The 25,431-nt window shown below is 42.1% G+C and overlaps 1 long non-coding RNA gene across 2 annotated transcripts in view; it reads left to right on the top strand.

Moving 5' to 3' along the window:
* LOC103667009 overlaps positions 1-25,431 on the top strand; it is a 164,763-nt gene that overhangs the window by 87,950 nt on the left and 51,382 nt on the right. The gene's annotated exons all lie outside the window — the stretch shown is intronic.

The following is a 25,431-nucleotide window of genomic DNA, read 5'->3' on the forward strand; positions in this document are numbered from 1 at the left end:
GCATGTCGGCCCAGTTTCATTTCTGAAGCAACTCACATCTGAAATTCTGCCTTAAGTCACCTTAACCCAATTTAAAGCTTTCTTGTCCTCATAGCTTTTATAGATAAGCAGCATATGTCTTGCCTAGCCATCAAATCTAATAAGAGCAGACAGTCTTGTCTCTCTGATGGTTCCTGTGTAATCATCCCACATCCATGTGTCATCCGACACAGAACCTTTTGTCAGGTTAGGAGAGTGAAATTCATGAGTTTAAAAATAGAGGACATCCTCTGTGGAGTTGCAGCCATACCAGCGTTAGACTTTCTTCAAAAAGGGACTACACAAAAACTGTCTGGCTGATGGCAGCAACACAGGATGAGCTGTGGACTCCTTCAGAGGCTGGTATCTAAGACCACTGGTCCAACTGACACCGACACTGGAGTTTTGGCCACTGATTAGCATATTTCCTGGGCTGAACATTGCCCTTTGCCTGAACTCTTTAAACGCCGTGCGTGTTGCTGTTGCTTTAGCCTCAAGAGTGTCATAGCTGCCCTTTTTGTGGTTATTGCGTTGGCCTCCTTTGGTTCAGATGCCACAGTGGTGCCCTGATAAGAGAAACATTAAGGAAGAATAAGCAAAAATAAATAACAAATAAATGAAACAGGATGGAAGTCACAGCACAGCACAGTTACCATTAGGATATTAACTCCAGAAAGAGGACTTTTTAAGTGTTAAAAAGATGCTATGTTAGAATGTTGTACCATCTTTTGCCAGTTTATAGCTGACTCTGAATTAGGATAAAGCAAAAACAATAGCAACTAAGCTCTGTTTCCTAGTATGTCCTCCAGAAGAACATACCAGCAATTAAAACTTCTCATTAAGAAGTTCAACTTGTAACACATAGTTGATTTATAATGCAGGCCTGTTTGAATAATGATGATGATAATAAAGGTACTTACAATGTTATAAGCTAAGTGTTTTACATATAACTCCTCCCTAAGGAGGCTATGAGGAAGGATTTACTATCCCCACTTTATAGATGATAAAACTGAAGCTTAGAGAAGTGACTTTTTGGAGGACACATGGCTAGTAAGTGCAGACCCTTTATGTACCAGCTGGTGTTTTATCAGTGAAGCAAAGTAACTTCTGATGGTGATGTGGAGTAAAGAACTTATTATAAGGATTAGATCTTTGTCAGCTGTGAAACTTGATGAAGTCTGAGGGAGGCTTTTGCCTCTGCATCTCTAGTGATGGGCTTGAAGTTGTTGGTAAGTGAAGGGGATTTATTATAAGGATTTAGAGATATCTTATGGAACTTTGGGCCCCAACAAGTACTTGGAATCAGTAACTGGCAAGTCATCAGGAACCAATGTGCTGGGGCATTCTCTGTGTCTGTGTGTTTCTCCCTCTTTTCTTCCCTTTCTATCTCTCCGTCTCTCTCTCAGCATGGACTTTTGTCTCTGCTTCTCTGTGAGCATCTGCTATACTTCTCTTTCCAAAGGCTGATTTTTTTTCTTCTTTTGTGCCTTTGGTGGAAGATGGACACTTCTATAGCTACCACATGTATTGATTTTATATCAAATGGCCAACAGAGAATGACCTGGGGCCTTGAACCCTAATCTAGATTCCAGAGATACAGAATCTCATTGGCCCAACTTGGATCAAGCATCCAATCAACTGTGACTAGAGAGGAGTATAATGAAGACAAGGAGGGTCATGGGTGGGCAGCCACCTCCAAAAGTATGTTACAGCCAGAATTGTTCTGGTACTATATGAAGAATGAGTCTCATGCAGGAAGTGATAATGGAAACACGGAAAACAATTAGAACACTGTCGTATCTACTCATTTCTTTACTTTAGGTCAGTGCAACAATGGTGGAGGTGGAGGGAAGTGGTGAGGTTTTGGATAGTTCTGAAAGCTAATTTGACCTGCTTCTACAGCAGTCTCCTGATCATGTGAGAGGGCTAAGATTTTACTTTTAAAATGTGAGAGGGCTAAGATTTTACTTTTAAAGCCAATGTATTCATTTCCAAGGAAGGGTTACATTCTATCTGGATTTTCATGGTTTTTCAGATAATGGTAGAATGGTTATAGAGATATAATCTGACTTCCACTTTCTGAATTCTTGAAAAGAAAACTGAAGATCAGAGAGATCAAGGGATTATGAAATATCTCTTTTAAATTTAATTATATTTTTTAGCCATAATCTCTCATCCAAATTGCACAGATCTTTTAGGAATGTATTTAGAAAAGAAACTCAGTGATCAGAACTACACTTGACAGATTGGGTTAATCTTCAGTTTTTCAAGTGAATTGGGATTAAGCTAAATTATTCTCACTATAACTTAAAATAACTACTTTCTCTACCAAAAAGAACAAGCATTTAAGTTGACAATCTCTTGGTTCTGATTCTGCAGATGTCTCTAGTTTGAACATACGGTGATTGTACTTACCACCTGTGCTGAAATTCTTGCAAACACTGGGGATTTGAGACCAAATGTCAGCTCCAAGTTTGATATTTATTGGCTTCAGTAACTCTTCCTCATAACCTTCTCTCAACCTTAAAATAGTTTAAGATTATTGTATTTGTCTGAGTGTTAGTGAGAAAGTCATTACATTGTGGTGGAGAATGGTATTTGAGCAACTGTGATGACTTGTTTCAATTCTGGAATATTATACTTTTCTTTGTCATCTTGGGGCTTTCTAAGCCACTAGCTCCTCTCCTTAATATATTGTAATAATTTTTTTTTGTATTTTGTTATTTTCATTTTTATAATTTCATCATCTTATGCGAGTTTAAAGTCATTTACAAAAAGGAAAAGAGTAAAAGATTCTCCTTAGGCTCCAACACATTTAACTTTTAGTACTGAAATACTTTTATGCTGTTCTTATTTTATTGCATCTATTAATATTTATGTACAGTTAAATTCCCTTATAATATTTTCCAAGAGACCAAGCTTTAATATTATAGGCAGAACAATGTGAAATGTATAATACAGTGGATGTGGAGGCAATTTACAATAGTTAGCCTGCAGGTAAGACACTTCTTAGCATAATACATCGGAAAAAATATATCTCATCTTATTCCATAGACTTGAAATGGCCACTATAACAAGGCAGGTTTGAAAAAGAATGGTTACTATATAAGCTTTAAAGAGAAGGTAGAATAGAATTAATAGAATCAGGGGCTGAAGTGGAATACATTGATATGATTCTTATGGACTCATTTTGGTCAGATGTTGAAAATTTTTGTTTTTGATCAAAGGGGTATATGTAGATACATTCCCGCTGTTTCGGTTTTTTTTTTTTTGTTCCTCTTTCATAAATGTTGAACATGAGTTGTAGACATATTAAACAGTTTGTCCAAACTGGTTTAGCAGTAAAGCACAAAAGGAACTAGTATTATTTTTTTATTTTTTAAAAAATATTTTATTTATTTATTTGAGAAAGTGCATGTGAGCAGCAGGGAGGGGCAGAGAGAGAGAAGGAGAGAATCTCACGCAGACTCCATGCTGAGTGTGGAGCCCAACGTGGGGCTCCATCTCACAACCCTGAGATCATGACCTGAGCTGAGATCAAGAGTCGGACGCTTAATTGACTGAGCCACCCAGGAATAGTACTAAGGAATAGTATTAAAGGAACTAGTATTAGGAACAAAGTGTTATGTCCTAATCCTTAGCTTTGCCATTATGTATTTGTACTACTGTAGACCAAGTGACATATGTGACTTTGGCCCATACTAGGTACTTAGAAAACACTTGTTGATTGACTGAAACACCAAGGCTCGGTTTCCTCATCTCTAAAATTGGAATAATTAAATCTACCCATTTAGTGGGGAAAACTGATGATCAACATGAAGATAGTTGGAAAAGTTTCATGAGAGGGCAAATGAGTCATTTAGGGATTTAGAATTTTAGTTCTGGAGCTCACTTGCCATGGTGTTTTAAAACAGAATGTGCAAGAGAGATGTGTCCACTTGTGGTTAGTCAATATATGGTTGTAGAAGAAGATGATTGAGAGCATCATGAAAGTTATGGAAAGGAAGAGAGGCCATGCAGGAAATGACAGAAGAGCAGAGGGTGACATGAGCAAAGGCCGACAGGATGGAAGGCTGCTGCCCTCTCTCTGCAGAGGGAGTTAGGGGGTAGCCTTGCCCCTTTGCTTTTGAGTTTTGTGGTGCTCCACTTTCGCTTCTGCTTTTAACCTGAACATTTTTCTAAGGCAAGCCATCATGTCATCCCAGTGAGGTTGTGGGTTCACTGGTCGGTTAGCGTGCTGCCTTCATATCTCATTGCCAGCATATGGTCTGTGGTGAATAACCCTTCCATTATTTGCACAGCTGTTGAGTAATATTACGTTAAAACATTACATGCACAATTATGTTCAATTATACAAAATGAATCTATTTTACCTAATGCTTATTCTCTAGGGTTTGTGCATCTTTAGTTACAGGAAGTTTAGTACAGAGTAGCAGATGGTACAACACAGTGTTTGTCAGCTAATAAATTTAAATGTCATGGCAGGCTACATTTTTTAGCATATATATCTATATATTTTAGTCAAATGCTTCAGCTTGCTTTTGAAGTAGAGGAGCCACTGTACTAAACATCATGCATTTATATCTTTTCTCGATGTGATGATGTGATTGTGGGACAGGAGGACAAGTGGCATTAAGCCATAGCATTTTCTTTGTACTTTGGCCTCTCTGTCTTCCCCAAGGACACCACCTGTCAGAGGCACTCCTATGACATTGCTCTCTGTCCTTTCTCTAATACTGCTTTTCTAGTTCCCCATTCTTGCCACATGATAGTGATGCTGCTGTCACATCCCTCCTTCAGCCCCGTTTCCCTGCTCTGACTGGGCTGGCTGTAGGCTGCTCTTCTGACATCGATTCCAGCAAACCCTTCAGTGGTGCACTGGTAGCCCTGCATATTCAATTGGCATCCTGTCACTTTCACGATGTTCTTCCTGTTCTGTTGGCTCAGGCTTTGGTTGGGGGAAGCAGGTGTTTATATTTGACATCCAGACTAGAGGATGGTAGAGATGGTCCTGCTCTCACTGAGAATGCAGAATGCCTTTCCTCCGGTCTGTCCCCCCTGCCTTCTGCCCTGAATGGAAGTACTTCTCATGTCCAGGCTGCTTTTCTGGGAACTCGGTATTCTTACACTTTTCAGGCCATCCATCTGTTTTGAAACTGTCTGGCCAATGGGACTCAGACTTCATTTCTTTGAGACTCAGAGTTCACCTTTTACTTGGATCTTAAACTTCCAGGAGAACAGCATGCTTTTGAAATCATCTTGCTTCCGGCCTTCAGATTTGGCAAATCCCTCTTCATCTCTGACTACATGGACCACAAGCTTTCCAAGCTCTCATTGCTTTTGAAGTGCACCAGAGGATCCCGGAGAAGCTCAGGTTTGCACTGTAATCAATAATAATATGTCTGAACCCCAAGCTGTGCTAGGCGGTCTGCCTGCCTTGCAAATCCAGCTTTGTTTTCCCTCCCATCCCTGAGACCCTTTCAGAGCATCTTCATTGTGGGAATCGTAGTACATGAAGACTTATACTCCATCCCCCTACTCTCCTTTAAACTACATCTGTTCTGCTTTATGGGTTATAAACAAAGCTCCATGGTTGGGGGCGGGGGGAGGTAAGGGGAGGCAGGAGAGTGAAATGATTAATTGCCCAGACATTGGTGGCAGAGGTCTGGGTTTGGAGTCTGCTTCTGTCACAGGTTAGTTCCCTAACAGTCAGGTTTTCCTCTTTCCTAGCCTCAATTTCCCCATTTGGAAAGTGTGGGTAGTAAATTCTGCCTCCGAGAAATGTTGTGGAAATTAAATAAGCCAAATAATTTCAAGCACATACCATAGTGCCTGACACAGAGTAAACAAAGAAATTACTATTTATTATAATGAGATGAAATTAATTGGGAATCAGAATTTATTCTTTTGCTAAATCAATATATTAAGTTAATAATGGTAACTAATATTTGCTGTACATGTGTGTGTGGTCCTACTGTCCTGATACCTTCATTCTTCTGTGGAGTTTATATCCTAGAATTTTTCAATTACGTCATGAGTTGACTCCAGTGGACTTCCGGTACATGAATCCCACTGTGTGGGTTAAGAGCAGTACTGATCCCAAGTTCAAATGAAGCTCTGCCACTTCTTCTTGCATGATTTTAACAACTCACTTGTCCTGTTTTCGGTTTCTTATTTGTTAATGGTGAAGCTAACACCTTCCTTTTAATGAGACAATAAAATTGAAAATGCTTAATACGTGGTAGGGAGAAATACTGCTCCACCCGGCCCACCCATTCCTCCCTCCTTTTCTTCCTCCTTTACTTCCTCAATTCTTTTTCTACCCGAACTGACTTCTAAATTTGTAAAATTCTCCAAATAGTGCTTAAGTTTCTAGACTTTAAGTGGAAATTCCATACACTTCCAGTTAAAGGGATCAATGTCTATATAACACAAGGAGGATTAAACTTCATGCTCAGAGAGGGCAGAGATTTGACCTTGACCTTGTGTCTTTGTCCTGTGAGTAGTGCTTGTGAGCTAAATGCTCAAGGATGGTAGTAAATCCCTAAATGGAGATTGCTTTTTTTTTTTTTTTAATTAAACCTGCATTTGCATCTTCTTACTCTGCTCCCAAGTCCTAGCACATGCATTTCTGTGTGTTATTTTTAATATGGATATATTGAAAAGAAAAAAATAGATAATTATCAGGTTTTCTTTCTTTTTTCTTTTTTAAATCAGTGTGAGTAGCTGTAGTCCAGAGGTTTGAAGGTTAGGTGATGTGTTGTCCATGACATGGAATCATCTAGAAGTCTACTTTGACTTTTGCCTCATCCTGAGTACTGCCTAAGCACTGGTGTGTGTTTGGAGCTGACAAACATCTATGCCCACATCACCAAGCTTTTGATTTTGTGAGAGTACATCAGCTAGGATATGGTGGTACAATATTTGTGGAGAATCTCAATTCAGGTGACCTTGATGTTTTCAGCCAACTCTCCAGGGCTTTCAGCTTCTTGGGACTTCTGGCATCTGGCAGGCATCGCTAGTTTATGGTTGCTTCAGCTGCACGTGAACCTACATTTATTAAATAGAAACCTAATATTCAAACTTCGCAGTTTTGCTAAAGGAAGGCAAGTCATTTCTTTTTCCTGGCTGGGGACTTGGGAGGATATTAATCTTTCTATTATTGTTCCTCTCAGACCTTTCTTGCTTTCTGTTTTTAATGAGAGTTTGAATAATACTTCAGTCTCCTCCCCTGTTTCCTTTGGAAAAGGTTCATTTTTTTCCTCATGGGGGTTAAGACTATGAATAAATAGTGATGGGGGAGGTATTGGGACTTGAAGCTAGGGAAGTTAGAAAGGGAGCAGTTCCATTTCAATTCACTAGGAGCCTGGTGAGGTGATGGGGTTGACAGGGCAGTTGGACAGGGACAAGGAGAGGAATCTAACGCTAGTGGAGAGGAAGCACTGGCAGAGTGAGAAGTCAGGACAGACGAGACCCAGACCCAGACAGGACTGTGTTCAGAGTGCGGGTCTCAGAGGTGTGGCCTGCAGCAGGAGGAACTGGGTGCTGCCTTCCTGATGTTGGGTCATGGAGGGCAAGTGTAGAGATGACCCATGAGGTGTAATGTTGAAAGAACATTACCTGGCATCAGTAAGGATGGGGAGAAAACTGAGAGAAATTATTTGAAAATGCCTTGGTATAGAGCTTAGGTTTGAATCTTTGGTTGCTATTTTGGAGAAGAAATCTTTTCATCTGTTTTAAGAGTTCACAGACATTCTCCCAGCAGTGTGCTTATAAATTGCAATGGCAGGGGACGACAATATCACCTGATTGGAAAGGGATAGTACAAAATATTTTAAGAGCCATAAAAGGTTTATGCTTTGACACAGGGATTTCCCTCCTGGGAATTTCTCTTAAAGAAATAATCCAATAAGGGGACAAAGCTTTATGCAGTATGATAGTCATTGTAGCATTGTCTGTTTTGGAGAAAATCTGAGAATTGCCTAAAAAGTCCAGTACTAGGAAAGCATGAAATAAGCTCATCAAATCAATGGACTGTCCTGAACCCCTTAGGAGTTATAATTGAAGACTTTGTAGCAATAGTGGGAAAAAGTATTTGTAACACAAAAAGAAATTTACTAATACTGTATCAAAGCTATGTCCAACTGTGTAGCATTTGTTATTCATGCAGAGGCAAGGAGTAGAAAAACAAAAGTAGCAACTTTGTGAGTGTGATGGGAACGTAGGTTATTTTCTGTTTCCTTTTTTAGTGTTCTTTAATGGCTGTACAACTAGAGAATGGTGGGGTTTTTTTTTTCCCGACCATGCTAAGGAGAAAGTGGGGGTTGGATATGTGAATAAAAGCTTTTAGTGATTCTTGTTGCTTGATCCGGGCAACCTAATTGAGATTTTGTTTAGACTGTTCAGCAACTCCTTGTTTTTTAAAAAGAGGCTGGGGCTCCTTATTGGGGGAATTCCAGAGAGTTAGAAACAAAACCTCTTGGAGAGTGAAGCAAACACTTGTGTTTAAATGCAGTTGCAGCAAAAGGACACTGCATGTGGGTCAAGGAGCAATTTTCCAGAGGAAAAATTTGTTCTTGTTCTTGGAGATGTCAATGAGAATACCACAGTCTGCTAGATGTCAGCTTTATCTGGGGACAATATAATGGATAAGGTTGGAGTGTTTGACCTTGAATGTCCTTGTGAATGCACTGAGACTGAAGGCTAACTCTGGTTGATGTAAGTGGAGATTCCTCTAGAGAATTTACAAATCTAGTTAGCCCAGTTAGCAGAGAGTCATGGTCAGATGTACCTCTGAGCCGAAAGATTATACCAGCTCAGGGACAAGACTAGGTCTTAAGGAAACCTATCTAGGAAAGGCCGGTTCCCAGTCCAACCAGGAATGTTATCCACAGTAGAAGCAACTAGAAGGAAAGGAGGTGAGAGGAGGTGAGAGAAACTTTCCTGAAACAATGGTCACCTTCATTCAAGGAAGTATAAGTGGGGATGGACAGAGTTGATCCATGTTTAGGAAGGATTTGATAAGAACGCAGGCCCCTCGGTGTGGGGTGAAGGTGAAGCATGGCAGACAGGGTGGGCATGTTGGTAGGGGCTGTTGTAATTATTGTATTTCCTGAGGGCACAAAATACAATTGAGGCAACACGTAACCTATGAGAAGCCAGGGGCTGACATCTGCGAGCTGCTCCTCAGGGTCCCCTGTATCAGAAGTCTTTACCTATACACAGCCTGCGCATATATGATTGTACCTTCATTTAAATGGATCACTCCTCCTTTATGTGGTTCACTGTGTGTGCCCATTAGGGGAACACAGAAGTAGGAGTCATTAGAGATCATCTAGTATAAAAGTTTAACACCTTCACTTTTTAAAAGAAACTGAAGTTTAGTAAAAGAAAAACAAAACAAAACAAAAAAATGTTGTGCTGTGTTGGATTCCAGGAAAGTGAATCCTCAACTCCTAGTCCAGTGGCTCCTTGTCTCTGTCAGACTTTGGTGCCAGCCTGACAGCCGCCAGTAGGAATTGGTATCTCTAGTGTTTTCTGATTAAAAATGTGGTTTCGGGAAGACTGGCCAGAGGTCTAATGTCCTGGGGTATGATTCAACCAGGGTTTGGGACAGAAGGAGATGTGGAGATCTGTGTTATCCCCAGAGGAAGCACAGTACAGGTGTGGGAAACAGCTTGACTGACCTGGTGAGAAGGAGTGAGAGAGGAATTGGGTGTGGTGAATGGGGATGAGGGCACCATGGAGACAGGGCCCTACTGGGAGCATGAAGACTGAAATACTGATGGCTCAGGCTTAGGGAAAGTGGAATTGGAAATAATAAGCAAGCATCCATATCAGTGGTGCAGCAAGATTGTGGCCTAGGAACTCTGGTTTATAATCCAGAAGACTCTCCCCATTCATCAAAGCTCCTAGGGCCTGAGGTTCCTTTGGGACCTGAGGTGATGGACACTGGTCTTCAGAAATAGGGCTTGGCCTCCTTTGACTCCTTTAAACAAGACTCCTCTCCTTTCCTTTCCTGTCCTTTTCTTCTTTCTTTCTTTCTTTCTTTCTTTCTTTCTTTCTTTCTTTCTTTCTTTCTTCCTTCCTTCCTTCCTTTCTTTCTTTCTTTCTTTCTTTCTTTCTTTCTTTCTCTTTCTTTCTTTCTTTCTTTCTTTCTTTCTTTCTTTCTTTCTTTCTTTCTTTCTTCTTCTTCTTCTTCTTCTTCTTCTTCTTCTTTTCTTTTTTATTCTTAGCCTTGCCCCCATTTGTTCTTCTGGTAGATATGATCACAGATGGGACCAGGATCAACTGTAGGCAGAAGGCCAGAGTGAATGCAGGGGAGAGGAGGAAGCCTTCTGTGGGAAATGTGGAGCCAGGAAACATAGGTCATGGATGGCTGGATTTCCATACCCTGTATTAGGCCATGGGATCACACCATGGAAAGGTGAGCTGCAGACTTGGTGAGAGCCTCAGAAAGCCTGGAAGAGTAAAAGGAAGCCAAAGGCCAGGCTTTGTTTAGTTAGGACAGTACTGAGACGGCTGTTGGCACAGTGCAGTGGCAGGTTCTGGGAAGCTCGTTTGGACAGCAGGAGAGAGAAAGCAGAATGTATTCATGAAAGGAGAACAGCTCCTGGTGCTTAGCACAAAGGGCCTCGTGTGTCTCGAGGAAGCGCTCAGACTTTGCTGGGGAGTCAGTGTGGCCCACTGTGGCATCAGCCTGATGAGTGGGATAAGCGGCGGATCATTGTGCCTAGGACAGAGGCGTAGGAAAGCTAGAGGCAGACGATGCTAGTAGGAACCTTGGCAGAAAAGCAGATGTGTAATCCGAGGGCCTGACCCGAGGCTGAGAAAGAGTGGACAGAGAGGCAGGTATTATAAAGGGGAAGGGAGGTTTGTTCCAGGGTGAAGGAAGGGAAACTCAGGGAGCATTCTTCTCTGGGGTGAAGAATTCCTCCAAAATAATTTCTTCATAAGAAACCAAAAAGTGTTGAATGAATAAATGTTCTCCCACTTTCCCAAACAAAAGTTCCAGACAATTGAGAGAACAGGCAAGGAAGAAAGGCAGAAGCAACAGGAGATAGAGCTGTCACCGCTAAACAAAACCTGAGTCTTCAGTGACAAAGCCCTCTGGGGTTACGACCACCTCTAGTAAGATCTCAGGCCAGCGGTGTGTGGCACAAAGACCCCTTCCCTTAATAAATCAGGCAAAAATCTAAGATTAGGGTGCAGCTGAGATTTAATGAAGGGGAGTGGGAAACAAAAGGTAAATAAGCATAGTGTAATATGTAACCAGAGAGTCTGGTGTACAAGATATGGCTGCCTGCTGGGGACACAGAATCAATCACCCCTCAACTCCACGATGTCCAGATTTGAGAGAAGGAGACCCAGAGGAAAAAAGTGGTCAGTCCTTCTGAAGACAACCTATGACCTCTCTTCCAGCACCCACCTCTTCCTCAGGGATTAACATGCAGAATAATAGTTTCCTAGTAGGGCGATATGTAGGTAGATAGATAGATCAACAGACAGATAGACAGACAGATACAAGACACCTGCACCTACACCTGCTTGTGTTTCTTAGCCTTTTTGCATCTTGCCCCAAATTCAGATTAGGGGTGCAGAGTCTCAGGGAATGGGTCACTTCATGACAGCCTAGCTATGATATTACCCCACTATCTCCTTGACTGCCATCAATTCCAGGAAACAATATAGCATCACTTCTGATATATGAGTGTTTAGCAGAAGATTGTGGACTAGAGGTAAGTGGCTAAAGATAAGGAGTGGGAATTCCACCGATACCACTGGTGTAGGCTATGGTGGGACATCGTCTATGACTAGGACACGTAGGGACCAAAGGCATATGGATATGGAACAGTTGGAGGTGGAACATTGAGGGTTGGTCCTCATACTCTGTGCATCAGATCTGACCCCCAGTCCTCCAGATGAGTGCAGCTGGGATCCTGGCAGTAGAAAGAGGGAGTCTAACTTGCAGAGGAAGCAGACCCCTTCCTGGCAGGTATTGAGATCTCTCAAGGCTATAAATCTAACACACCAAAGCAATGATGTTTATTTCCCCTTCTCACCAGCAGGGGAACAGAAAGAACGGCTTAAATGCAGGTGGGTAGGATTCCGCAGGAAAGAAGGGACCTATAGCAAACCATAAAGAGCAACACAGGCCTTTGTTTTTCAGTCTCATCTGGACTTTGGACTCTTGTGTAGTACTGACAACAATAATAGCTCCCAATAATTGCTCTTAATTTGTGCAATGTTTTTTACATGTAGTATCTCATATAATTTTCACGATAACCTGATAAGAAAGGCATTATCATCTCAGTTTCACACTTGATTAATTGGGACTAGAGAGGTTCTGTAAGTTGTTCAAGGTCACTCAGCTAGTAACTGACAGAGTTCTTGGAACTCCGGTCAGTATGAGTCCAGAGTCCATGTTACCTGATCCAGTGTATGGCTCTGCCTCTCTTAGCCATTTATGTCCCTGGCACTTTTGGCCACAAGGAGAAAAGCACAGTAGCAGCTCAGGGTCAGCAGAAGCCCCTCTGGGCACTGGGATGGTTGTGTACCCCATTCTGAAGCATAATCTACAGACCTGGTCATCATGTGTCTTCTTTGCTCTGAAACACCAGAGCATGTCCTCAGTATTGCAGCTGGCATAGAAAAGAGCTCAGAAATTGTTTTTGGTAAGGAATGAGTGAATCAACCAGCAGGTGAATGCTGCCTTTGAGAACAGTCAATGAGGAATCTTGCAGACATTTGAAGGATTTTCCGTGGAGAATAAGGTTTGTCTCTAGACATTGGAAATAGACTGGCATATGGGCAGATTTTGGTTTACTGCAGAAAAATAATTTCTAAGAACTGGAGTTGTCAATGGGGGAAACGGGTTGCCTCTGTTCCAGCGCTTGTCAGGAATATTGGAAAGATGATTTCTCTATAGGTAAGAATTTGAGCAGATGGCCTCAAAGGGCCTCCTAATATTAATGGTCTAGTATCCAAAGTCTTGAAGGTGGATGTCATATATTACGCCCCATCTAGCTAAGTGCTTTGCTAGAAGTGTTGATTAAATAAATGAATGAAACTGGCCCCTGGGGTTCTCTGCAGTAATCTGGAGTAGGTGTGTGGAGTGCATTCTCCTCATCCTCTCCCCACATTCTGTGACCTCACTTCCAACAGATAAGGCTGAAACTCTCTTGCTCAGCATGGCCCTCCAGGGCAGAGGTGTTCTCAGGCATTTATGCAGACTACAAGGAGAAGATCAAAGCAACGGGGCCAGGACTGTCTTGCAGCTCTGGTGGGATGCGGTTTCCATATTGGAGGCAGGCATTCCCATTCTGCGGCGGAAGAGAGAAGCACGGCCTCTGGGTGACACAGCTGGACTGGCCTGGAAAAGACAGGTGCATATAAAGCCGTGTGCATGACAGGAGTGATGGGGGCTAGAGACTGGGGTCAGGATCTCATTGTTCTTAGGGTAACGCCTGAGGTTCTGGAAAGCTCTTTATGGAAACCTTCCTCCTCCACTTTCCAGGGGCTCAAATTCTTTCATGGGGGAAAAAGCCTTCATTGTACATTGTACATCAAGAGCTCAAAATGTCCAGAGCAAATGACTCTTGAGCTTCATCTAGGTTAGAATGCAGGCGAACCTCTCTGAGGTGGATTGTGAAGGAGAGAAATGGGAAGAATATTCTGCACCCCTCCACATATTGGAGGAGGGAATGTGTACACTACAGGATGGCAGGAGCAGTCAAGACTTCTGAGGACTAATTTTTCTCTCGCACAGTATTGCCTCAGCTAGAAGGAGAGGGTAAACATACTCCCAATTTGAAAAAGGTCCCATAGGACTGACCAAAGAAAAGTGGAATTTTAATGGTTCACGCTTCAGGATTTTCTCTGAAATTTTGGCCCTGTAAGCTATGCTTGGAAGATTTTGGCCACCCCTCAAGGATCTCATGAAGGATTCTCGAGAACCCTTACCTAGAGAGCATCTTCGATGGTCTCAGCAGATAGTTCTCTCTGCTCCTGTCTCTCCTTATCTGAACCACTGTGATCATCTGCCTTCCTCAAGGAGCACCTGCCAAACACCAACAGTGGCTTTGCATTGCCCACCAAAGCAAGTCTAAAAGCTTTTCCTGGTCAGAAATTCTAATTTCCTCAGAAAATAGAAATGTCTTGTAACAATTTTTAAAAAGATTTATTTATTTATTTTGGCGGGGAGGGGCAGAGAGAAAGGGAGAGAGAGTCTTAAGCAGACTCCACGCTGAGTGCAGAGCCTGATGCAGGGCTTAATCTCACGACCCTGAGATCGAAACCTGAGCCGAAACCAAGAGTCAGCCGCTTAACTGACTGTGCCACCCAGGCGACCCAACAAATGTTTTTCCTAACAATTTTTTTGCTTTTTACAGGTAGAGTCACAATTTTGATTTGCATAGATATGGAAACTCTATACATGATACAAAGCATGATTATGTATTTAACCAAATGTTTTAAATAGTTGGAATTTTGATTTCCAAGTTCAGCCATTTGGTTTCCAAATTCAAACCATTCACACCAAATCATTGAAACCATTCCCATCAGGGCATTCACACAGTTAAGCCTATTATTTCCGGCTAATGACCCTCTAAGGCTTCCAGTGTTAAGCCCTTAGCTGCTCAGGTGGCAGAGGCCTTCTGTCCCCTCTCTCACCTGCCTGAGTCCGGACTGTCCTTCATATTACTCTGCTCCATGCTGGTTGGCTTTTTCCTTTATCAAGAGTATCATCCCTTCCTTTTTCTGCTCTCCAAATTATTGTCATCCCTCACATTCCATCTGCAGTCTCTCCCTGTTTCTGAGAAGCTGCCCGGAGTTCTTACTGTCCCTTCCCCTGTGCTCCTTTTTCATCCTAAAGCACTTACAGTTTCTACCACCCACTTCAGATTGGCTTTTTTCTTCCTTTCTGGTACACACTGAAAATCCTGATTAGTGTTCTTACCTTACAAGGGCACTTCTTACCTGGGACTGTACTTAGTAGCCATGCATGGTGCTCTCTTCAAGTGGACAGAAATCAATTAGTCTAACTCCTGCCCACCCTTCAGCTCCTTTATTCATAGAGATGTGGGAAGGGAGTGATTTATCAAATTGGTAAAACTGGGAAGAACAAACGGGATGCAAGCAGCTCAGCTCCCCCTCCTCCTGCCCCCCAACCTTGCACGGCCTGGCTGCAGAGAATATTAATTCTCCACTTCTCCAGGGAAAAGTCTTCAGTTCTTTTGGGAGCAGTGTGCAAATCTGCTTAATTCTGTGTTTCATTTTCCAGCATATGTGGCTCTCTCACTAAGTTACATCCTCCAATTTAATTTTTATTGATAATAAAGGTAATATTTTGAGCCTCAATTTGCCATTTTATGGCATTATCTTTAAATTTATTTAATGCTCAAATTAGGAAAAGGGGGGGTGTTTTCTATTAGAGACCTTAACACCAGGAAGTGATGGCCTTGGCATAAGTTCGTGGAGTCAGGAGGCATCCTTCATTCAGAGTGCGTGGTGACGCATTGCTCCTCTGTGATGGCTGTATCTCAGATCATTTTGAACGGGCTCAGCCTCAGGATACGACTACTCAAGAATGGACCGTCAGCTCCCAGGTGGGGTCATCTGGTAAACAGAACTTCCAGCAATATTCATTTGGCGTTGCTCAAATATCCAGGCCAGAAGTGGCATCTTGGTTTTGGCACTGTGCAGATTTAGCTCTTCTTTCTGATAAAAGGTGATCAAGAGGTTCACTCCTTGGAGAGGCTGCTCCTGAAACTGGAAATTGGCCCAGATCACTGGGAGATGCTGACCTTCAAGTTCACCATGGTCGAAGGCTCCAAAGTCTTGCCCATCACTGGACCCCTCTGGTCAAGTTAGAAGCATAGAGACCAGGATCAGGTTTCACATGATTAAGAATATAAATTTTAGGTTAAATATTCTCTCCATCAGCAGCCTTACCTATTGTTATTGGCCCCAGAGTATGGGATCATGAAGTGCCAAGAGAAGTCCAAGAGCCCTGTATCAGAGTGGAGATATTGCCATTAGGTGGATAAGAGATTTAATGGGTTTGGGATTAGAGTCTGATGACATTGGGACAACTCTTTGAAAAGTCTTCATTCGTTCTCCGGAGATTTAGGTACTGGGTGAATCAGAGTACTAGTGGCCAAAGGGAGAACAGTGAAGCCTCAGGAGCTCGAGTATCTCAGGCAGAGTATTAGGTTGAATGACCACAGGCCTGCAGATAACTAAGAAAACCTGGCATCCAGCTTTTGGGGGACTTTCCAGAAGACAGGTAGGTCTGTATATTAGAGTCTCAGGTGTGGCTCCTTGAAGAGATTGCACAGACAGACTGTCTAAGGGTCCCTCCCAGGGGATTTTGCCCAAGAAGTGAACTAAAGTGACACTCAGAGAAAGCTTTGCATTCAGGATGTCACTTTATAGCTCCGTAAGTCTCCTGAGCTCCAGGTGCAGATCCCCAGTCCTGTGTACCCATGCTAGAGTGACTGACTTGTCCCAGTTTGCCTGGGGTTTTAGCACTCAAAATCCACTATCCTAGGAAACCTCTTGGTCTTGGAGAAGCCAAGATGAATGGCCATTCTGTGGTGTGACATATGAATGAGGGGTCATGAAGTGTTTATTGAGTGGATGGGGGCGTATAAGGAAGTACCGTGACACCACACAAGGGTCATGCAGAGGGGGAAGCACAAGCTTTAGCCTGAGATGGACCCTCACTTACTAACTGTGTGACCTTCAATAGATCATTGATCCTCCCAGACAGGTGATGTGCATAAAACACCTGAAATAGTACTTTAATATCAGGTGCTCAGTAAATGGTAACTATTATATGATTTGAGACATAAAAGTGATAATTGTGGGAAGGTTATATACAGTTGCTCCTGATTCCAGAAGAGGTACACAGAGACCTAAAAAAGGATTGTGAGACCAGACACTCTTTTTAGGTTTTGGTGTCTACTGTAGTTTTATGATCTGAGTCTTTCTAGGCTCTGGAGATTTGGAGGTATTTCTGTATTGCTCTTAATGCCACTGTGAAGACATTTAGAAGAGGAGAAGGACAGCAAATTTCCCTCTCCTCTTCTAAAAACTCATCCTACATGGGTACATGTTTCTCGAGGGCCCAGAACAGCTAATGGTGAGCTACCATTTGGTGTGGTATGGATAGGAGGTGAGTGGTCCACACCATGGAGGACATAGTTTCATAGGTTTGGATCAGAATATTGGAGATTGGAGATATCTCAGAGTTTATCCAACTCAACTCCTTCATCTTATATGTGATTAAACTAGAGAGGACCCAGAGAAGTAAGGTGATTTGTTCAATATCATACTTTGAATTAATGGAGAGCCAGAATCAGAACCAAGATCTCCTGGGGCGCCTAGGTGGCTCAGTCGATTTAGTGTCTGCCTTCGGCTTGGGTCATGATCTCAGGGTCCTGGGATTGAGCCCCGCATCGGGCTCCCTGCTCAGCGGGAAGTCTCCTTGTCCCTCTCCCTTTGCCCTTCCCCCTGCTTGTGCTCTCTCTGTCTCTCTCAAATAAATAAATAAAATCTAAAAAAAAAAAAGAAAAAGAAAAAAGAACCAAGATCTCCTGATAACTAGTGCACATATTTTCCTGTATATGTACTGCCTTTTTGTGCTCTGTGGACTTAGCTTCCTTCATTTTTGTTCTTGTTCATAGCATACTTTTAGATTGGAATTGGGTATTATGCTAGTTTTCTATTTTTGTGTCACAGGTTACCAGAAACTTAGTGGCTTAAAACAACACACATTTATTATCTCACAGTTTTTGTGGGCCAGGAGTCTCGACATGGTTTAGCTAGTTCCTTTGCTCAGGGTCTCCCAACGCTGCAGTCAAGATGTTGGATGGGCTGTGTTCCTTTCTGAAGCTCAGAGTCCGCTTTCAAGTTCACATGCTTATTGGCAGAGTTTAGTTTCTTGGGTTTGTAGGACTCGGGTCTGTTTTCTTGCTGGTTGTCAGCCAGGAGCTGCTTTCAGTTCCTGGAGACACATTTCAATGCCTGTGACCCTCTGACAACATGGAAGTCTACGTCTTCAAGACCCGCAGAAGTCTCTCTCCCTTCAGAAAGGGCTCAGTTACTCTTTTCAAGGATTTGCATTTGATTAAGTCAGGCACACCCAAGATAATATCCCTTTTGATTAATTCATAGTCATCTGATTTGGGACCTTAATTATACCTGCAAAGTCCCCTCACCTTTGCCAGATAATCTAGTCTAATCACAGGAGTGACATTGGGTCACAGTCATGATCCGCGAGTGTGTCCTGCCCCCATTCAAGGGAAGGGGATCTTTCAGGTTTAGGGAGGGGGCAGGGATTTTGGAGGCCAGCTGAGAATTCTGCTACCCCAGGGTATAGATGGAGGAAGACTTCCCATGAGAGGTGATGCCTGAGCTGTGAGTTACTTGAGGATACATTATTCATGCTTCTTTTATTTAAATCTCTAATGCATAACACAGTGCTTAGTACATCATTAAGTTGTAAGTTTTTGTTATGGAGTTAAATATACATACAAAAACCCCACCATGAGCAGCTCTTAGAGATTTGATAAAGCATTTCGAGCTGTAGGAACTACCACAGGGTCAGGTTCAGGAGAAAGCAAAAGAGAGATTATGACGCCTCTATGACAATTTGCTTTACATCATTGCCAATGGGTTCAGAGACTGTCACTTCCAGATCTGGTTACTGCTGCCCGTAGTATCATTTTCTAAAGTATCCTGGATACAATCTTCCTAGCAGTCTTTTGATGGAAAACCCCAGGATTTCTACTGCTGACCCAGGTGACTATTTGTTGCATGGTCACTGGTTTATCTTGGCTTTCAGATGCCTCTGTATCCACTGATGTCCTGATATAGCATGGATTATTACCCCAAGAATCAAGCGATACCATTTTTATCATTTCTAGAATCCTTGAAGGAGAATTGGGATTACAGTTACTGTTCTTTAAGCTTAAAATGAGCTTCAATCAAGAGGAGGAATGAAAATTGCTTAAGTCAGACCCCACAGCTAAAGGTAAAAAAATGCCTAGATTCTTTGAAAACTTTAGTTTGAAAGCATTTCTAGTGTTCGGCTCAGCTAAAGGGAAGGGTGCTTTGTTACAGAATACAATGACAGCTCTGGAAAATAGCAGCCTCGATGGCTTGCTGACACTGGGAACAGAGATGTAGGAGGGGGAATAGTTTTATGAAAAGCTACCTTATTTGGAAAAAGTCTTGCTTTAAGTAAAATAAAAAAAGGGCCTTGAGCTTTGTAAATTTGGAAATGAATAGAAATAGATATTACTCGGCAGACCTACCTAGTGTGTGCACGTGGGGGCCAGGATAAGAGGACTGCATTATGCTGTTTTTTTCCTCTACAGGGTTGAAGAGAGCTCATTCTAATAAATGTTTAGATTAACTGTCGTCCACTTTCTATTATTTTCTGTGTCCTTTACTCCAAATTATCTTTTTTTGCTCTTTTCCAGTAACTTGCATAGAAATAATATTATAAATGTAGCACTTTATTAAAAATAGAAATGAACTCACAGGGGCGCCTGGGTGGCACAGCGGTTAAGCGTCTGCCTTCGACTCAGGGCATGATCCCGGTGTTATGGGATCGAACCCCACATCAGGCTCCTCCGCTATGAGCCTGCTTCTTCCTCTCTCACTCCCCCTGCCTGTGTTCCCTCTCTCGCTGGCTGTCTCTATCTTTGTCAAATAAATAAATAAAATCTTTAAAAAAAAAAAGAAATGAACTCTCTCTCTCACACACACACACCCCACTACCATCATCACCATCATGGATATTTAGGAAACTCCCCAAATACAGCGTCTTTGTTTCTTATGTGTGTGTGTGTGTGTGTGTGTGTGTGTGTGTGCACATGCACTCACGCACACTATGAACTGTAGAAGTCCTAAGCCCTCTTCGGAACTTGTGCTACGCCTCAAGAGTTTATCTGTTTTCCTGACCTCAGCCCTCTGGGCTCTGGCTTCTTTGCATGCTGCCGTGTGCTGTTTATTCTCCGTGGTAGCCTCATCTCCTTCATCCAGTTTCATTCCCAAGCACATGCAAGTGCTCATGAGTTTCACTAGACTTTGAGGCATCGTTTTGGTTGGTCTTGTATGGTGTAGCTTTCTGCCCTCCCGCTGAGTCCTTCTCTTCTCTCTGTCTGGCTTTTCCTGCCACTGCCTTCCTCCTGAATTGCCTTAGAAGCTCCAAATTCCTCCTTCTGCCATTAAACTTCTTTCTTCTTCCTCTAAGCATCGGTACCAGCTAACCCTTCGTTCTTAGTTTGAGTAGGGAGAGGTGGGCACTTAACAAAGGTTTGTTTTGTTTTGTTTTAAAGATTTATTTATTTATTTTAGAGAGAGGGAGCCCACACATGCGTGATTGGGGGTTAGGCGGAGGGAGAGGGAGAGAGAATCTCCAGCAGACTCCCTGCTGAGCGTGGAGCCTGACAGGACACAAGGCTTGATCCTAAGACCCCGAGATCATGACCTGAGCCGAAACCAAGAGTCAGATGCTTAACCAACTGAACCACCCAGGCACCCCAAAGTTTTGTTTTTTTTTTAAATCTTTTTTCCTTAACATGCATTGTAGTGTTAGCTGTTAAGATTAAAACATTTTCTCCATGATGATATGTATGATGATATATGTTATACGAATATGTATATGTGTATATGTTCAGAATACATATACATATATGAGGAAAATGCCAATAGAAAACTAGAAAATATTCTCTCTGTCACACACACACACACACACACACACACACACACACATGCACGCATATGCATGCACACACATACACACAAAGGAAATACACCAAAATGTTAACAATGGTCATCTCTGAGTAGTGGGATTGTGGGTGATTTTTGTTCGTCCTCATCCTTTACTGCTATTTTAACATTTATGCATGTATTACTTTGGAATATGAAAAGCAATAAAAAAATCTAAAATGTAACAGAAAGAATACAATGAGATACCCATAAAGCCTGCTTGCTGTCACAGAGAATATGCTGCCCCAGTAAGCAGGGGAGGTGAGAGACCTAACTCTGGTGTCCTCCATTGTGACCTCGGGAAATCATTTCTCCTCTTTCAGTTCTTGAAGACAGAAAACTCACCATTGATTTGACAAGTGGAGGTCCTTGGTGATCTTGAAAGAACTGTTTCAATGCTGTGGTGGGGAAAATTCTGATTTCTCAGTGGTTTATCTATATTGCCTGCAAGATAATAGTTGACTTACAATCTCATAGGAATAATAAGTCCCTTTAAAACCTTGAGAATATAAAACATCTCTATCTTTATTTTTTTGGATATGAAAAACATATAATGTGGTCCACTGGAGAGGTGGATAAGGCAGAATGGCCTCATTGTGGGTTTTGGGATGCATAGGAATTTTTTCCTGAGGGAAAGGCACATCATAATTTTCTTTCCTATAGCTGATATTCAATATTTATTTTTCTGCCACTGATGAAGGTGATGGTATTTGGCAAAATAAAATTGGACAGCTTATGTACCTGCAGGCACCCACCATTCCTAAATGTCAGTTTTCCCTCCCTATGGAACAGGATTTTTCTAAACTTGCCCTTGGTGTTAGATTCATGACCTTGCCGTCCTTGGTAGCACCAGTCAACTGGTCCATTTGATCACTAAGCTATCCATAGTGTCATATGCAATTCCTGTTTTGAGGCATTTTTGCCATGATGTCATATTTAGGCAGCTTTCCTGCAACTTAAGGGAAAATAGGCTTTTCTGCATCAGGTAAAAAAAAATCACTTATTGGACCATTGTTTTTCCACTCTGATACAGAGACAGAAGCTGACCATATGCCATGGTGTCAACTATGCAACTAGGTCCTTGATCAGCCAATATGACACATAACAAGTTGAACAGGAATGCCCACAGGGGTCTGGAGAAGACGCCATTGGGAGCTGACAAACATTTTGTATATTTCCAATTTTGACTTTCTCATTTCCTCCTCCATCTCAAAATTTAGGCCTAAAGATAAATCATCTCATTAGGCGGGGCCTAAAAAAAGGTTATTAAAGATATTCTAGCGTTTGACCTGCATGGGGGTGACAGAGTCCCAAAGTGAGCTAACCTCATTCTGTGATGCAAAAGCCGAACCCCAAAGAGAACGGTGCAGCAAAAATTATGTAGGGAAAACCAGCAGGTGGCGCTGCTGCTCCATGTGTCTCTTCTGAGGCCCACAGATGTGCATAGAGAGGAAAGTTGCATTTCAAATGGCGGAGAATTGTTTTAATGATGCCCCCGCCAGCAAGGGTCTGCTAAAAAGAGTAGCCCCTTGTTGTGTCAGTCAGAAGTAAGCTCCTCTTGGAAGGGGCTTAGCTCATTTGACCTTGGAAACTGAAGACTTAGCTCCACCAAAAAGAACGGAAATCAGAGGGAGATTTGCAAAGCAGCACAGCTTTCAATTCCCCCATGGAGAAATAAGGTTAGTGGTCTGGAGACAGCAAGCAAAAAACAGCACAACTAAAGACATTAGCCTTGGAGAGCCCTGAGGTTAATGTGGATGATAAGAGCTGCAAAACCCTACTACATGCTAATTTGGTTTGTTAACTTATTACATCCTTGAGAGAATATTTTTTTCCTCTGGACTAGATGAAGAATTCCCTTGAGCAACAGAGGTTTTTGTATCAGGAGATTAAGTAGCATAGAAAATTATAGCCCTGAATTTGTGCTGTTTGAGTTAAGGTGGTGTCAGCATTCCTATTTTAAGCCATTATTTTCAAGGGTGTGAGTTTGCCTGGGACATACTCAGTCCAAGTATCACCTCAGTACAGGACATGTGTGGTATCTAGACTCTTGTAGACAAGCAGAATCACTACAAGGGAGATGGGTTATAGGAGCTGGCTCCCTCTCACTCTTAAACAAAAAAATACAACAGAAGTGAGTTAAAAATCCACTGCAGAAATATGTAATGAGTTAGAAAAAATGTTGCAAGAAGATTTGTAGTGCAAAGACTTAGTGCTCATGCGTGACAACAGAATTGACCAAACACACACTTATTAGATTTTAATGATTACTTGGGCCATTGGTCTATAAACTGAGATAGATCTCCTTGAGACTGCAATGGCCCTAAAGGGTGTCTGGGTAATAAATACATATTTTCAAAATTGGTTAGCACAGGGCCGTGAGCGTTACTCGGGAAGGCCCGCTGGCTGGGTTATATGATAACATAGCAATCATAAGGGAGGGGAAGGTAATAAACACCCACAGAGGTTTTATTATGGTTCAGACTCTATTCTCTATATTAGTTTACTCCCACAAGGACTCCTGCAATAATAGGAGTACAATAGGATTTATTGTTCCCATTTTAGAGATGAAAAAAGAAAACTGAGGCTATATGAGGTGAAGCAGCTTTCCTTGGTATTCAGTTGTTGAGCACCTAGGAGTTAAACTCAGGATTATCTGGTCTGAGACTCATAATCCTTCCACAGTAATACCTTATGTATCTGCTCCTTAGAAGATATTTCACTCCCTTCCCTTTGATCATTGTTTGGACAAGGTTGCCTAATCTCAAGTTCCCTTGTCTGTAGAGTAAGGATAATATCATCAGCTTCTCAGGGTTGGTGTGCAAACCTCTGAGCAAAGGGCCTAACACACAGAAAGCACTCCACATCTGCTCCCCACCATTATTATTATTATTAATTATTATTATTATTTTTAAAGATTTATTTATTTTAGAGAGAGAGTGTGTGCACGAGGTGGGGTGGGACAGAGAGAGAGAGAATCTCAAGCAGACTCTGTGCTGATTGCAGAGCCGGACATGGGGCTCGATCCCATGACGCTGAGATCACAACCTAAGCCAAAACCAAGAGTCGATGCTTGACCGGCTAAGCCACACAGGCGCACCTGCTCCCCACCATTATTGCTGTTACATTTGAGATGAAATGGAGAACAATGCTATGGTAAACAGTGTATTTTGTCATTAGACCTTTGAGCATTTAAGGGGATTATGCCACAGAAGTGTTAGTTTCCTCAATTTTCTCAGATTCGCAAGGTACGAGACTAGAGTGCGTACATTGATTTTCCAGCCAATAAGTAGACAAAGACCAAGAAAGGAAGACAGGCGTGGAAAATTGCATGTCGATATTCAGAGAAACAAGGTGATTGTGGTAATTGAGTGGAACCAAAAGAAGTCACATGTGTGATTATTGGCTGCTGTCAGGGTATCAGTACTCCACTTGTCTTCATGGTCTTTGAATGGACTGGGAGGGATCATGTAGATATACCTTCATCTCAAATCAGTAGGGTCTATTTATTTATTTATTTATTTTTTTTTTAAGATTTTTTTTTTAAATTTATTTATTCGACAGAGAGAGAGACAGCCAGCGAGAGAGGGAACACAAGCAGGGGGAGTGGGAGAGGAAGAAGCAGGCTCCTAGTGGAGGAGCCTGATGTGGGGCTCGATCCTATAACGCCGGGATCACGCCCTGAGCCGAAGGCAGATGCTTAACCGCTGTGCCACCCAGGCGCCCCTATTTATTTTATTTTTTATTTATTTGTTTTTTAATTTAACTTCAATTAGCCAACATATAGTACATCATTAATTTCCGATGTAGTGTTCAGTGATTCATCAGTTGCATATAACGCCCAGTGTTCATCACATCACATGCTCTCCTTAATGCCCATCACCCAGTTATTGTCCTCCCATCCACCTCCCCTCCAGCAACCCTCAGTTTGTTTCCCAGAGTCCAGAGTCTCTCACGGGTTGTCTCCCTCTTTGATTTCTTCCCATTCAGTTTTCCCTCCCTTCTCCTATGATCCTCTGCACTATTTCTTATATTCCACATATGAGTGAAATTTTATGATAACTGTCTTTCTCTGATTGACTTATTTCACCTAGCATAATCCCCTCCAGTTCCATCCATGTTGATGTAAATGGTAGATATTCATCCTTTCTGATGGCTGAGTAATATTCTATTGTATATATGAACCACATCTTCTTTATTCATTCATCTGTTGAAGGGCATCTGGGCCCCTTCCACGGTTTGGCTATTGTGGACATTGCTGCTGTGAACATTGGGGTGCAGGTGCCCCTTCATTTCACTACCTCTGAATCTTTGGGGTAAATACACAATAGTACAATTCCTGGGTTGTAGGGTAGTTCTATTTTTTAATGTCTTAAGGAACCTCCATACTATTTTCCAGAGCGGCTGTACCAGCTTGCATTCCCACCAACAGTGTAAGCAGGTTCCCCTTTCTCCACATCCTTGTCAACATTTGTTTCCTGTCTTGTTAATTTTAGACATTCTAACTGGTGTGAGGTGGAATCTCATTGTGGTATTGATTTGTATTTCCCTGATGACAAGTGATGTGGAGCATTTTTTCATGTGTCTGTTGGCCATTTGTATGTTTTCTTTGGAGAAATATCTGTTCAGGTC

The sequence above is a fragment of the Ursus maritimus genome, unplaced genomic scaffold (assembly GCF_017311325.1).
Source record: "Ursus maritimus isolate PB19 unplaced genomic scaffold, ASM1731132v1 scaffold_17, whole genome shotgun sequence".
Lineage (NCBI taxonomy): Eukaryota > Metazoa > Chordata > Mammalia > Carnivora > Ursidae > Ursus > Ursus maritimus.